Source organism: Canis lupus, chromosome X (genome assembly GCF_011100685.1).
Source record: "Canis lupus familiaris isolate Mischka breed German Shepherd chromosome X, alternate assembly UU_Cfam_GSD_1.0, whole genome shotgun sequence".
Taxonomy (NCBI): Eukaryota; Metazoa; Chordata; class Mammalia; order Carnivora; family Canidae; genus Canis; species Canis lupus.
Genome location: NC_049260.1, coordinates 94,147,226 through 94,161,486, shown reverse-complemented (window position 1 = coordinate 94,161,486; position 14,261 = coordinate 94,147,226). Strand labels below are relative to the sequence as shown.

Below are 14,261 nucleotides of genomic sequence, written 5' to 3'. Positions count from 1 at the left end.
TGACAGAACATGAGAGACACCTAACTCTGGGAAACGAACTAGGGGTGGTGGAAGGGTAGGTGGGCGGGGGGTTGGAGTGACTGGGTGACGGGCACTGAGGGGGGCACTTGATGGGATGAGCACTGGGTGTCATGCTATATGTTGGCAAATTGAACTCCAATTAAAAAAATAAAATAAAATAAATAAATAAAATAAAATCTAATGAGAAGCTTTCCCCTGGCTGGCAGCGCGGAGGCCACAGGATGCCTGGAGTTACTGTAAAAGATGTGAGCCAGCAGGAGTTCGTCAGAGCTCTGGCAGCCTTCCTCAAAAAGGCTGGGAAAGGGCAGCCCGGGTGGCTCAGCGGGTCGGTGCCACCTTTCGCCTAGGGGGTGATCCTGGAGACCCGGGATCGAGTCCCACACCAAGCTCCCTGCGTGGAGCCTGCTTCTCTCTCTGTCTGTGTCTCTGCCTCTCTCTCTCCCTGTGTCTCTCATGAATAAATAAATAAAATCTTTAAAAAATAAATAAATAAATAAAATAAAAAAGTCTGGGAAGCTGAAAGCCCTTGAATGGGTGGATAGGGTCAAGCTGGCCAAGCATCAAGAGCTTGCTCCCTGCGATGAGAAGTGGTTCTACACACGGCTCCTGTACCTCCGGGGCGGCGCTGGGGTCGGCTCCGAGAACAAGATCCACCAGGAGGTCAGAGGAACGGGGTGAGGCCCAGCCACGTCAGCAGAGGCTCCGAGCGTGGCCTGCAGGGCCCTCCAAGCCCTAGAGGGGCTGAAAATGGTGCGAAAGGACCAAGACCGGGGCCGCAAACTGACACCTGAGGGACCGCGGGATCTGGACCGAATCGCCGGACAGGTGGCAGCTGCCAACAAGAAGCATCAGAACAAATGCTGGGTTAGTAAGTTGTCTCATTCATAAATAAAATAAAAAGATAAAATGAAAATGAAATAAAATCTTATGAGAAGGTCTAAAATATGAAAAGAAACCTGTCTCTCCGGCCAGGGGAATCAGGGGTAAGAGTCCCCCGGGTGCTGGAGAACATGGTAAGAATCCTAAGGGAAGACAGAATTTAAAAAATCGCAACGTGGGGGCAAAGGCAAGCTGCCTGGGAAGAGCTACTTTATAATAAAGATTATTTTCAGCTCAAACTAATCAAAATCCAGCAGATGCAGAAAAAGCTCTCTGTCTTCTCCTCACCTGCCTAAATGTGCAAGGCAAAGGAGATCCTATACCAGGAAGACAGCTATTAGCAAAGACTCCCCTTTACTAAAGAGAATTATCTGGATGCTAGGACAACCTTGTTTTTCAAAACATATTTCACCTTCCTGCTAATGGCCTTCTCCCCATTGTATCCTCAGACCTTACCCCTCTCCTTAGTTCATATGAGCTTCATGCTGCCTCACTATCTTTAGAATTCTAGGTCCCTGTTGATTTCCCGTAGGTAACCCTATTAGATTGCATTTTATTCTCTTAATTTGTTTCATAACAATTTGTTTCTTAGTCAAGCTAGAAGAATGATAGGGCAGAAAAATTGTTCCACCCCAACAGTTGGCATAATCAGTAGCGCACTTTAATTCACAAGACACCACGAGTTCTGAACAATACTACAGCTAAGAGATCTCTGGAATATCTAACAAGCAGTCAGCAAAAGATAAGATTTCTTACCATGTCAGCTGTACAGAGTCTCTATCTAGAGAGTCCAGTGGAGTAAGATGTCGGGAGTCCTTGTACTCTCTTTCTACACTTTGATTAGCATGAAAAATTATCTGTAGAACTACTCGCAGGAACCTAACAACACTTAGGTTAAATTTGGTGAAGTACTCAGGTTATGGATCCATTTCATCTTAGATATGATCTTTGTATTATTTTCTCTGTATCTTTTCTTGTGCACGTGAGGTAAAAAGCTGTTGCTAAGGAACATCTCAGAAGCCAAAACTGCAAAATGTTAGGCAGAAGTGGAGAACTTAAATTATGTTGGAGCACTTGCCACATCAAAAAGACTACCACAATATGATAACTTGGACAAGGTAATGTTTAGATTGACACGAGGTCATCTGCCATCCTCATGAAAACTTCCATACACCAAGGGACACATAAAAAACAATCTAGAACCCCACTGCACATTGCTCTTAGGTATCAGTGTGGCTCCAAGAGTCCCAAAACTTGGTCAAGACCATTAATGTGTACATATTTTTCCTCTCCTCTTATTTTGTGTCCTAAGAGCATGGCTTTATGATCAGTGAGAATATTCTCTTTGGTCTCTCCCATCAGAGGGTGCACTTCCTGGAATGTACTTTCATAGTCAAATAGACTGGGGATCTGACTCTGATTCTCTATCTCTGTCTTTTTTTTTAATAAATAAGTTTTATTGTTTTTTTTTTTAAAGATTTTATTTATTCATGACAGACTCACAGAGAGAGAGAGAGAGAGAGGCAGAAACACAGGCAGAGGGAGAAGCAGGTTGCATTCAGGGAGCATGATGTGGGACACGATCCCGCATCCCCAGGATCACACCCTGGGCTGAAGGCGGCGCTAAACCGCTGGGCCACCCGGGCTGCCCTCTATCTCTGTCTAATAATGTCAGCTCCCAAGGGTGTTTGTCATGAAAGTTTCCAGCCCGGAGAAACCCATGTCATGTCAACTTTTGTTGCTTGTTAGTGCTGTAAAATCCCATTCCAGTGTCCCCCACCCACTGTAAAAAGATGAGCGGTCTGTGCCTAGAGGCTTCTGTATCTTATGGATGGAGATTTCTGTGATTTGTCCTGCATAACTGACCACTCCAATGTGCAGGGACACAGGCAAGCCAAAGAATGTTGTTTGTGAGACTTATGCTGCATAAGTGACCTCAAGAGCCTAGTCAGTTGACATTAACTGGCGTGCAGGTCAGAAATGGCCCTTCCTGTCTAAAGGCCAAGAGCTGCAATTCTTGCTTACATATCCCCTCCTGCCCTGGGCTGGACTGACCACCTAGGATGGAATCCCAGAGGGGAGGCAAGCACATATAGCCCAGGCTCCTTAAAGATGTAAAGACATGATAATATAGAAATGTAGCTCGCTCCAAACATCACACTGGCAAACAAATGTTTAAGTTCAGATCCTTTCTTTTGCCCTATAAATATGGCCCTTAGGGGGATGGTCAGTTGAAAGTCTCACCTGAGGGAAGGATGCTCCTTGCCCAAGATGGCTGTCTCCACAGGGTTTCCCCAGCTACTGAGGCTGGATGTTGTAAGTACCCGATTTCATATAACCCTTTCTTATTCTCCTTTACCACTTACTATCACCCTCCTCTATGTATACATTTCCCTTTTCATCTTTCTGTTTAATTAGATTTTTATGATATCAATAAAGTGTTTTTCCCCTTTGAAACCAAAAACACAGCTGTGGTTTATCTTTTCTTCAGAACAACATCTCACAATTTTGTGGGACATTGAAAAATTGATTTCATGACACCATCCTTACTACTTGTGAAACGAAGGTCCATGCTTTCTTAGACTAATTTCGGGAGTAAATTTTTAGATCATAGAGAAGTATGTCACCTATGCGCTCTTTGATTACATCTTACATTTTGGGGTAACCCATTAGGGCTTAGTGGTTTGAGTTGATTAGATCCTACTGGTCAATGGCCAAGATGATGATCCTTCAATTTGGCTATAATGAAAAGAAAAATATTCTTTATAGAGAGTTCTCCACTGTCTTTTTAGTATAATGGCTACCCTTAGAAACTACCTTGACAAGACAAAATCACAAAAAGCAGACTTAAGACATATAAACAAATATTGACATGCAATGCAAATTTCCCTTAAAATCTGGCCTCATTTGCCCATTTTAATTTACCTTTTCCAATAAGATTTACAAAGAGCACTCAGACCTAATCTCTAGGTTCAAAGTGTACATGTTGCTCATGTAGATGTTGAAAGACAGGAATACATTTAACAAAGCACCTGAAGATGAAAATAAAGCTGGCTTTGCTCCTAACTTCTAGGGATTAGTAATCCAGCTGTGCCAGTGTCCCCTGCCAGTGTCCTGGTGTACCCCTGACCCCCTACTAGAAAAGAATTCATGTCTCCCAGATAGCAGCAAAATCTTTAATAAAGCCCTTTTACCTTCACATTAAAAATATCCTAGGAAGTTTAGAGAGAAATTCAAAAGGTTAATAACTCATTCACTACTTTCCCTATATAGAGGAAAGGGAGACCAAAATTTCTCCCAGTCCATCCTACTAATGGAACCCAAGATAGAATATGAAGATTTTAATTAAAATATTTTATACAGGTAAAAACCTTTTGAATTACAATTTCTGTTGAAGTTCACCATAATATAAAGAAGCTAATTTACTTTAAAAGGCAGGCTATAAACTATGGAAGGAGCCTCGGTGTCCATCGAAAGATGAATGGATACAGAAGATGTGGTCTATGTATACAATGGAATATTCCTCAGCCATTAGAAACGACAAATACCCACCATTTGCTTCAACGTGGATGGAACTGGAGGGTATTAAGCTGAGTGAAATAAGTCAATCGGAGAAGGACAAACATTATATGTTCTCATTCATGTGGGGAATATAAATAATAGTGAAAGGGAATATAAGGGAAGGGAGAAGAAGTGTGTGGGAAATATCAGAAAGGGAGACAGAACATAAAGACTCCTAACTCTGGGAAACGAACTAGGGGTGGTGGAAGGGGAGGAGGGCAGGGGGTGGGGGTGACTGGGTGGCTGGCACTGAGGGGGGCACTTGACGGGATGAGCACTGGGTGTTATTCTGTATGTTTACAAATTGAACACCAATAAAAAATAAATTTATTATTAAAAAAATAAAAGGCAGGCTACGTACTTAATATTTACGCTGTAATCTAGTTCTTTGGGGAATTAAAAACAACTCTGTGTCTTAAAATCTTTACAAAAGCAGAAATGCGACTCTAGAAACCAGTCAAAACCTACGACTGAAATTTTCTGAATATTGTAAGAGATCAAGATATTGGGACATAATGTCCTGTACTTAGGAGAAAGGGAGGTGAATTTTAAATTACAATAACCTTGAAACATTGAAATAAATCGTTTTGTATTCTTTCTGTCCCTTGAAATTATCAATCTTATGTCTTTAAAATGAAAACATCCCACAACTGCCTGAAACCAAAAAAATAAAAAGGAAAATGAGGTTTTCTTTCTTTTAAAATTTAAACTGCTAAAATGGCTTTTGAGCTCAGACTCTAGCACCTTTCATAACAGACAAATAGGCATCAAATATCCATGTTGGAGAGAAGTGCATATTTGTTCTGCCTTTGTAATGTAAATTTTCTGCCACTTCCATCTTCCCTAAGACCTAAGAACCACTCTTAAATGTATAAAGAATTAGGGAGAGGTGCCTGGTTGGCTCAGAGGGTTAACTGCCTTCTGCTCAGGTCCAGATCTCAGGTCCTGGGATCTCCCAGAATAGGGCTTCCACTGAGCAGGGAGCCTGCTTCTCCTTCTCCCTTGGCCCTACCCCCACCCACTTGCTTGTGCTCTTTTGCTCTATCAAATAAATGCATAAAATCCTTTAAAAAAAAAAAAATTAAGAAGCGAGCAGCCCTGGTAGCTCAGCGGTTTGGCACCGTCTTCAGCCCGGGGTGTGATCCTGGGGACCCGGGATCAAGTCCCACGACGGGTTCCCGGCATGGAGCCTGCTTCTCCCTCTGCCTGGGTCTCTGCCCCTCTCTCTGTGTTTCTCATGAATAAATAAATAAAATTTTAAAAATCTAAAAATAAAAAATAATAAATTTAAAAATAAAACAATAGGAAGCAAATAAGTGATACTAAACCTCGATAGATTATATTTGTGTAGATTGTAATTAAGTGTTCTAAAATTGTTTAATAGTACAGCCCGGGTGACTCAGCGGTTTAGCGCCGCCTGCAGCCCAGGGTGTGATCCTGGAGACCTGGGATAGAGTCCCACGTCGGGCTCCTTGCGTGGAGCCTGCTTCTCCCTCTGCCTGTGTCTCTGCCTGTGTCTCTCTCTGTGTGTCTCTCATGAATGAATAAATGAAATCTTTAAAAAAATAAAATAAAATAAAATTGTTTAATAGGGGGGCACCTGCGTAGCTGTGGTTGCGCATCTGCCTTTGGCTCTGGTCCTGATCCCGAGATCCCAGGATGGAGTCCCAATCAGGCTCCCTGCGGGGAGCCTACTTCTCCACTTCTCCATTTATTCTCATGAATAAATAAATAAAATCTTAAATATAGAAGGAAGGAAGGAAGGAAAGAAGGAAGGAAGGAAGGAAGGAAGGAAGGAAGGAAGGAAGGAAGGAAGGAAGGAAGGAAGGAAAAAAAGAAAGAAAGAAGAAAGAAAGAAGAAAGAGAAAGAAAGAAAGAAAGAAAGAAAGAAAGAAAGAAAGAAAGAAAGAAAGAAAGAAAGAAAGATTTGTTTAATAGCTCTAAAAATCTGACGTCGTGGCATATTTTATTATCTTGAGGTGTTATATGTCATAGAAATAACCAAATTTCCTTGCCAATTTCATCATAATGAACTCTAACCAAAATTTCAACAATGGTCATTTTTAATTCTTGCCATTTACAATTATGGTTTTACACTAATGCTATTGCAAATGTGTTTCCTCTTCAGTGAGACTCACAGAAAGAACTCTTGAGTACGGTTTCTGGTGACCACAGGATCATCAAACTGAATTAGGTAAAAATTTCAAAAACCAGCAGAATAAAATGGATTAAGGCAAAATAAAAATTAATGAGATTGAATGAACTGAAGAAGATAATAATTTTTATGACTTTCTTTAAAGATGCCTAGGTTTTTAAATGTTTTGTTTTTTCAGGTCGAAGGTAATCTTTTTTGTTAAGCTACCTAAGCAATTCCAATTTCGATAAATCATACAACCGTAAGCAGAATTAAAACTTTTATCTGAACCCTCCAGAATTAAAAGGCTAAGCATTGTTATATTTTTATGGCTATATATTTACACAAGATCAATAAGAATTTGTTTTCCTTCTAACAGGTACAATTGGAATCACTGGTTATATTAATCGGGCTTTAACTGGAATGTCATATTTGAAATATGCATAGACTCAGATACAATCAGATTTAAGGAACTCAGGTAGACTTTATGGAGCCAGTAGAGCCCCTTATACATGTTGGCCTCAAACTTTCCTTACAAAGCTTCCAGTAGCCTTAGCTGGTGAGTAAAGGAGGATACATCCTAGCAGGTTCAAGAATATCAGGATATTTGGGAGACCTAGAAAAGAGAGGAAATCACCCAAATCTAGAATTATTCCAGGCAAAATCCAGTTAAGAATTTGGTACAAGTTTTGGTTTGGCTTATAGCCTAGAGAGGCTATTAAAAGTTCAATCTAGAAATTCCATATAAAAAGGTCAAGCAAAACAGATTTAAAAGAACCTTTGTGGCCAAAGACTATTCGTGCTCTGTTTGTGTAAATAAGACTAAATTTATTTTGCAAACAAATGTTAATTTGGCTACCTTTGATAAAAAAAAAAATGAGGGTGATTATACAGAACAAAAATGGTTTAAACAGCTGAGTGAAGTAAGTCAATCGGAGAAGGACAGACATTATATGGTCTCATTCATTTGAGGAATATAAATAATAGTGAAAGGGAATATAAGGGAAGGGAGAAGAAATGTGTGGGAAATATCAGAAAGGGAGACAGAACATAAAGACTCCTAACTCTGGGAAACGAACTAGGGGTGGTGGAAGGGGAGGAGGGCGGGGGGTGGGGGTGAATGGGTGACGGGCACTGAGGGGGGCACTTGACGAGATGAGCACTGGGTGTTATTCTGTGTGTTGGTAAATTGAACACCAATAAAAAATAAATTCATTTAAAAAAATGGTTTAGGGATCCCTGGGTGGCGCAGCGGTTTGGCGCCTGCCTTTGGCCCAGGCCGCGATCCTGGAGACCCGGGATCGAATCCCACGTCGGGCTCCCGGTGCATGGAGCCTGCTTCTCCCTCTGCCTGTGTCTCTGCCTCTCTCTCTCTATCATGAATAAATAAAATCTTTAAAAAAATAAATAAATAAATAAAAATAAAAATAAAAAAATGGTTTAAACAACATACTTGAGTAAATATTAGATTCTAATACTGTTTATGATAAACTAGAGTAGATCCTCTTGTCCCTGACTACCACTCTCAAAACAACATTTATTGATTTTTTTTCCTACCTTTCTGAGTTGGATTCATTTGAGAACAAAAACTGCCCTTTTTCCTGAAGCCCTGCAAAATAAATATGAACAACTTGAGGTAAACTTCAAAGAAATAATCACAATAGCTCATGTAGAGACAGTATTCATGCCTGTTGCTGTGTGGGCCATTGAAAGTTCACCAGAGACATTTGAGCTACCAACTAGGAAAATCTATCATACTGCCACTGCCTGGTCTCCCTCTATCTGAAAATACTTCAATGTTGAATTCCAGACATCTTCTCCACAGGCATTCTTCAGAAATCAGAAACTGATTTATATTTTGAACCTAATCATTAACCATTGTTTGTTTCATTTGTTTCTAGAGAAATGCTTCCTGTTTAGTACCCGATTTCTTAAACCACAGGCCTATCTCTGAAAATATATCTGCATAACCACTTCCTGAAATGATTTTAACTGAACTCACCCAACATGAGAACTAAGCCTGGTTCCATAAGATGGAACAATTTGGGGCCCTGGGGGGGTTCAATTGGTCAGGCAACTTGCCTAGAGTCCTGGGATCAGCCCCACCCAGGACAGGCTCCCTGCTCTGCAGTAAAGTCAGCTTCTCCTTCTCCCTCTGCCCCTCCTCTCTGCTCGTGCTCTCTCTCTCAGTCTCTCTCTCTCTCTCTCTCTCGTGAATAAATAAAATCTTTAAAAGAAAAAAAGAAGAGGGACTCCTGGGTGGCTTAGTGGTTGAGTGCCTGCCTTTGGCTCAGGGCGTGATCCCGGAATCCCGGGATCCAGTCCCGCATCCGACTCCCCACAGGGAAACTGCTTCTCTCTCTGCCTCTCTCTCTCTGTGTCTCTCATGAATAAATACATAAATAAATCTAAAAAAAAAAGAAAGAGAAGAAAGAAAGAAAGAAAGAAAGAAAGAAAGAAAGAAAGAAAGAAGAAAGAAAGAAAGAAAGAAAGAAAGAAAGAAAGAAAGAAAGAAAGAAAGAAAGAAAGAAAGAAAGAAAGAAAGAAAGAAAGAAAGAAAGAAAGAAAGAAAGAAAGAAAAAAAGAAAAAAGACGGAACCATTTATTAGCTCCACTTTTAATGTGTGAAACTTGAAGGAAGTTTCAGAGGAAGAAAATGCAGGGGGTACCCAGGTCAGGTTTCCGGAATATTGGCCACTTTGGCATAAAGACAATTTTGAGCTAAAAGTAATAGAAACCCAACAGATGCAGGAAAAGCTCTCTGCCTTCCCCTCAACTGCCTAAGTTTAGACTGGAAAGGAAAGCCTGTACCAGGAAGAGAATTATTAACTGAGACTCCCCTCTACCTAAGAAACTTACCTACATAATAGAGCAACCTTGTTTTTCCAAACATCTCCTTTCACCTTCCTCCTAATGGCCATCTCCCCTTTGTATCCTCAGACTCCTATCCCTCTTCATATAAACTTCATGTTGTCTCATGGTCTTTGGAATTATATGTCTGTGTAAATTCCCATACATAGACATATGATTGATTTTCTCTTGTCAATCTCTTGACAATTTGATTCTAAGTCCACTAAGTCTACACCAACATCTTAAATATGAATAGAATAAAAACATAAAAGGCTCACGCCAGTCTGTGCATCCAGAACAGACAAAAAAACATAGAGGGATGCCTGGGTGGCTCAGCGGTTAGGCGTCTGCCTTTGGCTCGGGGTGTGATCCTGGAGGCCCCTGGATCGAGTCCCACATCAGGCTTCCCTGCATGGAGCCTGCTTCTCCCTCTGCCTGTGTCTCTGCCTCTCTCTGTGTGTGTTTCTCATGAATAAATAAATAAAATATTAAAAAAGAAACATAGACAAGGGTGTGAGAACTGAAATATGATATAAACCACCACTCAAAAAAATTTAAAAATTGAAAATAAATAAACCACCACTCAATTCCCAGAGTAACTGCTAAGTACTACATATGACATTCAAATTCAAACAGCATAGTAAAGGTTTGCACAAATAAACTGACATTGAAACTACTATGCATATGATGTGGGAAACAAAGGCAAAAGAAAAAAAATGTCCTTACTGCCTACAGCCCATTGACAAGTCCTTGAAACAGTTAGAGTGACCTTCCACTGGGAGCTCAGCTGCCTGGATGTTGACACTTTGCTAAGGGCAAAAAGCAATCTTAGCTTGACAATACCCCTGCCAGATCGCCCCAGGATCCCATAAGTCTTCTTTAACATATAAAAATTCCTCTGGAAACTTCCTTTATCTCTACCCCCCAAGACACATGTTAGTAATCATCCTCCAAGCTAATAGCACACCAATATAGATCTGAAGTATCTCATGACTGAGTTTTTACTCAACAGTAATACATGACCTTTTCCTAACAGGAGCTAGCCCCCTCAGGATCCTGGAAATCTTGTTTCCTAAATACCTTGTAGGCTTGTGCTGTCCCTAAACCCTCCCAACTTGAAGTACACAATCAATCAAAGGACACAACCCAGTGCAGCTACTTTCTGCCCACAGGTCCTGTGCCCAGGCATTAATAAAATCAATTTTTTGCATGGGAGACATCTCAAGATTTCTTCCTTGGCCATCAGCTCCAAACCGCATCACTTCAAACCACATCACAAAAAAAGCAAGTTAGAACTTAGAGTCTGAACATAATTATGTTGACTAGATACTAAAATAACAATATCAATTATCTCAAATGGATTGTGATAACCCACTCTCTCCTAACATAAAAATCATAACTCCCAGAATGCAATCCAAAATGACTTGACATGAAGAAAACACGGAAAATCTAACCAATTCTCAAGGGAAAGGACATTCAAAAAATGCTACATCAGAGATAAACCAGATACGTGAATTATCACAAAAATGCATTAAAACCCCTTTTCTATCTAATGACTCAAAAGAAGGAAAGGAGAAAACTCTTGAAGTAAAAAAAAAAAAAAAAAAAACTTCTGATTTTTTTTTTACACTTCTGATTTTTTAAAAAAGATTTTATTTATTTATTCATGAGATACACACAGAAAGAGGCAGAGACATAGACAGAGGGAGAAGCAGGTTCCCTGAGGGGAGGCCTATGTGGGACTCCAACCCAGAACCCCAGGATCACGACCTGAACCAAAGGCAGACGCTAAACCACTGAGCCACCAAGGCTTCCCAAAAACCAAAAGTTTTAAGCAAACAAAGGTATATATTATAATAAAGATCCAAATAAAATTTTACAACTGAAAAACAGAGTCCAAAATAAAACTTTGGGGATGCCTGGTTGACTCAGTGGTTGAGCTTATGCCTCAGGCTCAGGACAAGGTCCCAGAGTCCCAAGATTGAATCCCACATCCGGCTCCCCTCAAGGAGCCTGCTTCTCCCTCTGCCTGTGTCTCTGCCTCTCTCTGTGTGTCTCTCATGAATAAATAAGTAAAATCTTTAAAAAAATAAAAATTTCACTGGGTTGGGTTCAACAGCATAATGGAGATGACAGAGGAAATAATAGGTGAACATAAGCATAGATTCAGGTAAATTAAACAGAATAACAAAGAGAAACAAAATTTTAACAAAATGGACAGAGCCCAAAGAACATGTGGGACAATATCAAAAGGCCACGGTGTCAACGGACTCCAAGAATGACAAGAGATAAAGATTGGAACATAAAACACATTTGAATAAAATGGTAGTTATAATCTCAAATTTGATGAAAGAAATAAATTCACACAAAAAGTATAGCATACTAAAAAAAGGATAAACCAAAAGAAAGCCATATCCAGATACATGATAATGAAATAGGTAAAAATCAAAAATAAATAAAAATACTGAAAATATCTAGAGATTAGATATAAGAGAATCTGCATGATTAGAGGATGGGTCATGAGAAACCATACAGGGCAAAGAAACATTAACATAAAGGAGGAAAGATAAAGAATTCTTTTTTGTTTTTTTTTTAAGATTTTATTTATTCATGAGAGACACAGAGAGAAAGGCAGAGACAGGGATCCCTGGGTGGCCCAGCGGTTTGGCGCCTGCCTTTGGCCCAGGGCGCGATCCTGGAGACCCGGGATCGAATCCCACGTCGGGCTCCTGGTGCACGGAGCCTGCTTCTCTCTCTCTCTCTCTCTCTCTCTCTTTCTCTCTCTCTCTCTAACTATCATAAAAAAAAAAAAAAAGGCAGAGACATAGGCAGAGGGAGAAGCAGGCTCCCTTTAGGGAACCCGAGAAGGGACTCAATCCTGGGACCCCAAGATCATGCCCTGGGCTGAAGGTAGCACTAAACCACTGAGCCACCGAGGCTGTCCCAAGATAAAGAATTATATATGTGTATAAGGCTTCTACATTCTACTTGAAGTGGTAAAATATCAAATTTAAATAGGATGCAAAAATATAAATATATATGTGTGTATATGTATGTGTAGTAATATGAGCAGTCACTATAAATTATGATTGCATATAGGAAAAAGAAAAGTAATTAAAATAGAATACTAAAAGCTATTCAAAGGTACTGGGATGGCTCAATTGGTTGAGTGTCTTAGTTTAGGTTCAAATCATGATTTCATGGGTAATGGGATGGAGCCCTGTTTGGGGCTCTGAGCTCAGTGTGGAGTCTGCTTGAAAGACACTCTCCCTCTGCCCTTCATCCATCTCAAGTGGATGAATAAATCGTCTTAAAAAATGAAAACATAAAAAAATGAAATGATTGCTATTCAAACAATCAAAACGAAAGCACAATACAAAGCACAGAGAAAAAAAAGAGACAAATGGAAAACAAAGAATAAAATTATAGACCCAATCAAAAAATATTAAAATAAAATGTAAGTGGCATAAAGCACAAATGAAAACACTGTCAGACTGCATTAAAAAAAAAAAAAAACCTGAATGCCCTGTTTAAGACCCAACTGTATGTTCTCTCTAAGACACCTATGTTAAATAAGTAGATATACATGGATTAAAAATAAAAGCCTAGGGCAGCCTGGGTGGCTCAGGGGTTTAGCGCCTGCCTTCAGCCCAGGGCATGATCCTGGAGACCCAGGATCGAGTCCCACGTAGGGCTCCCTGCATGGAGCCTGCTTCTCCCTCTGCCTGTGTCTCTGCCTCTTTCTCTCTGTGTCTCTCATGAATAAATAAATAAAATCATTAAAAAAAACAATTCTATGTAGGCTGCTCAGAGGGATACCGTGAATCTAAGGTTGACCACCACATGTATCATAGCCTGTACCTGAAAGTGAAGGGTAACGTGTTCAAGAACAAGCATATTCTCATGGAACACATCCACAAGCTGAAAGCAGACAAGGCTCACAAGAAGCTTCTGGCTAAGCAGGCTGAGGCCCGCAGATCTAAGACCAAGGAGGCTGGCAAGCGCCGTGAAGAGCGGCTCCAGGCCAAGAAGGAGGAAATTATCAAGACTCTGTCCAAGCAGGAAGAGACCAAGAAATAAAACTCCCTCTCTCTTGTCTGTACATAGTGGCCTCAGCATTAATCAGATCAGTTATTCAATAAAACAAACCTGTATCTGCCCCAAAAAAAAAAAAAAAAAAAAAAGGAATAAGGAGTGACATTGATTACATAATGATTATAGGGTCACATCATCATGAAGAAACAATCGTACTCAACATGCATGCACCTAACAACATATCTTGGTTCTGGAACAATTAAAACATTCATATGGAAAAAATAAAACCTCAATCTATTGCTTACATCTTATTCAAAAAATTAAATCAAAATGGATCATACACCCAAATGTAAAAGGAGGAAGCATAAAACCAATAGAAGAAAACATACGAGCAAAATTATTCTGGGCTTAGACCTGGCAGAGTTCTGGATATGAAACCAAAATCACAACCAATTTAAAGTAATGATAATTTTGACTTCATCAGAATTTAAATTATTTGCTCAAAAGCAACTCCATTGGGGCGCCTGGGGGGCTCAGTGGTTGAGAGTTGGCCTTCAGCTCAGGGCGTGATCCTGGGGTCGTAGGATCCAGTCCTGCATCAGGTTCCTTGCATGGAGCCTGCTTCTCCCTCTGCCTAAGTCTCTGCCTCTCATGTATGTCTCTCATGAATAAATAAATAAAATCTTAAAAAAAAAAAAAACTCCACTACTAGGATAAAAGGACAAGCTGAGCTACATTCCTAAAGCATAAAATTTCAAGTCATATATCTAACAAAGGATTA

At 40.2% G+C, this 14,261-nt stretch overlaps 1 pseudogene; it reads left to right on the top strand.

Annotated features, from left to right (window-relative positions):
* Positions 1 to 242: 242 nt before the first annotated feature.
* Positions 243 to 890, top strand: LOC100682597 (annotated as a pseudogene).
* The last annotated feature ends 13,371 nt before the right edge of the window (positions 891 to 14,261 follow it).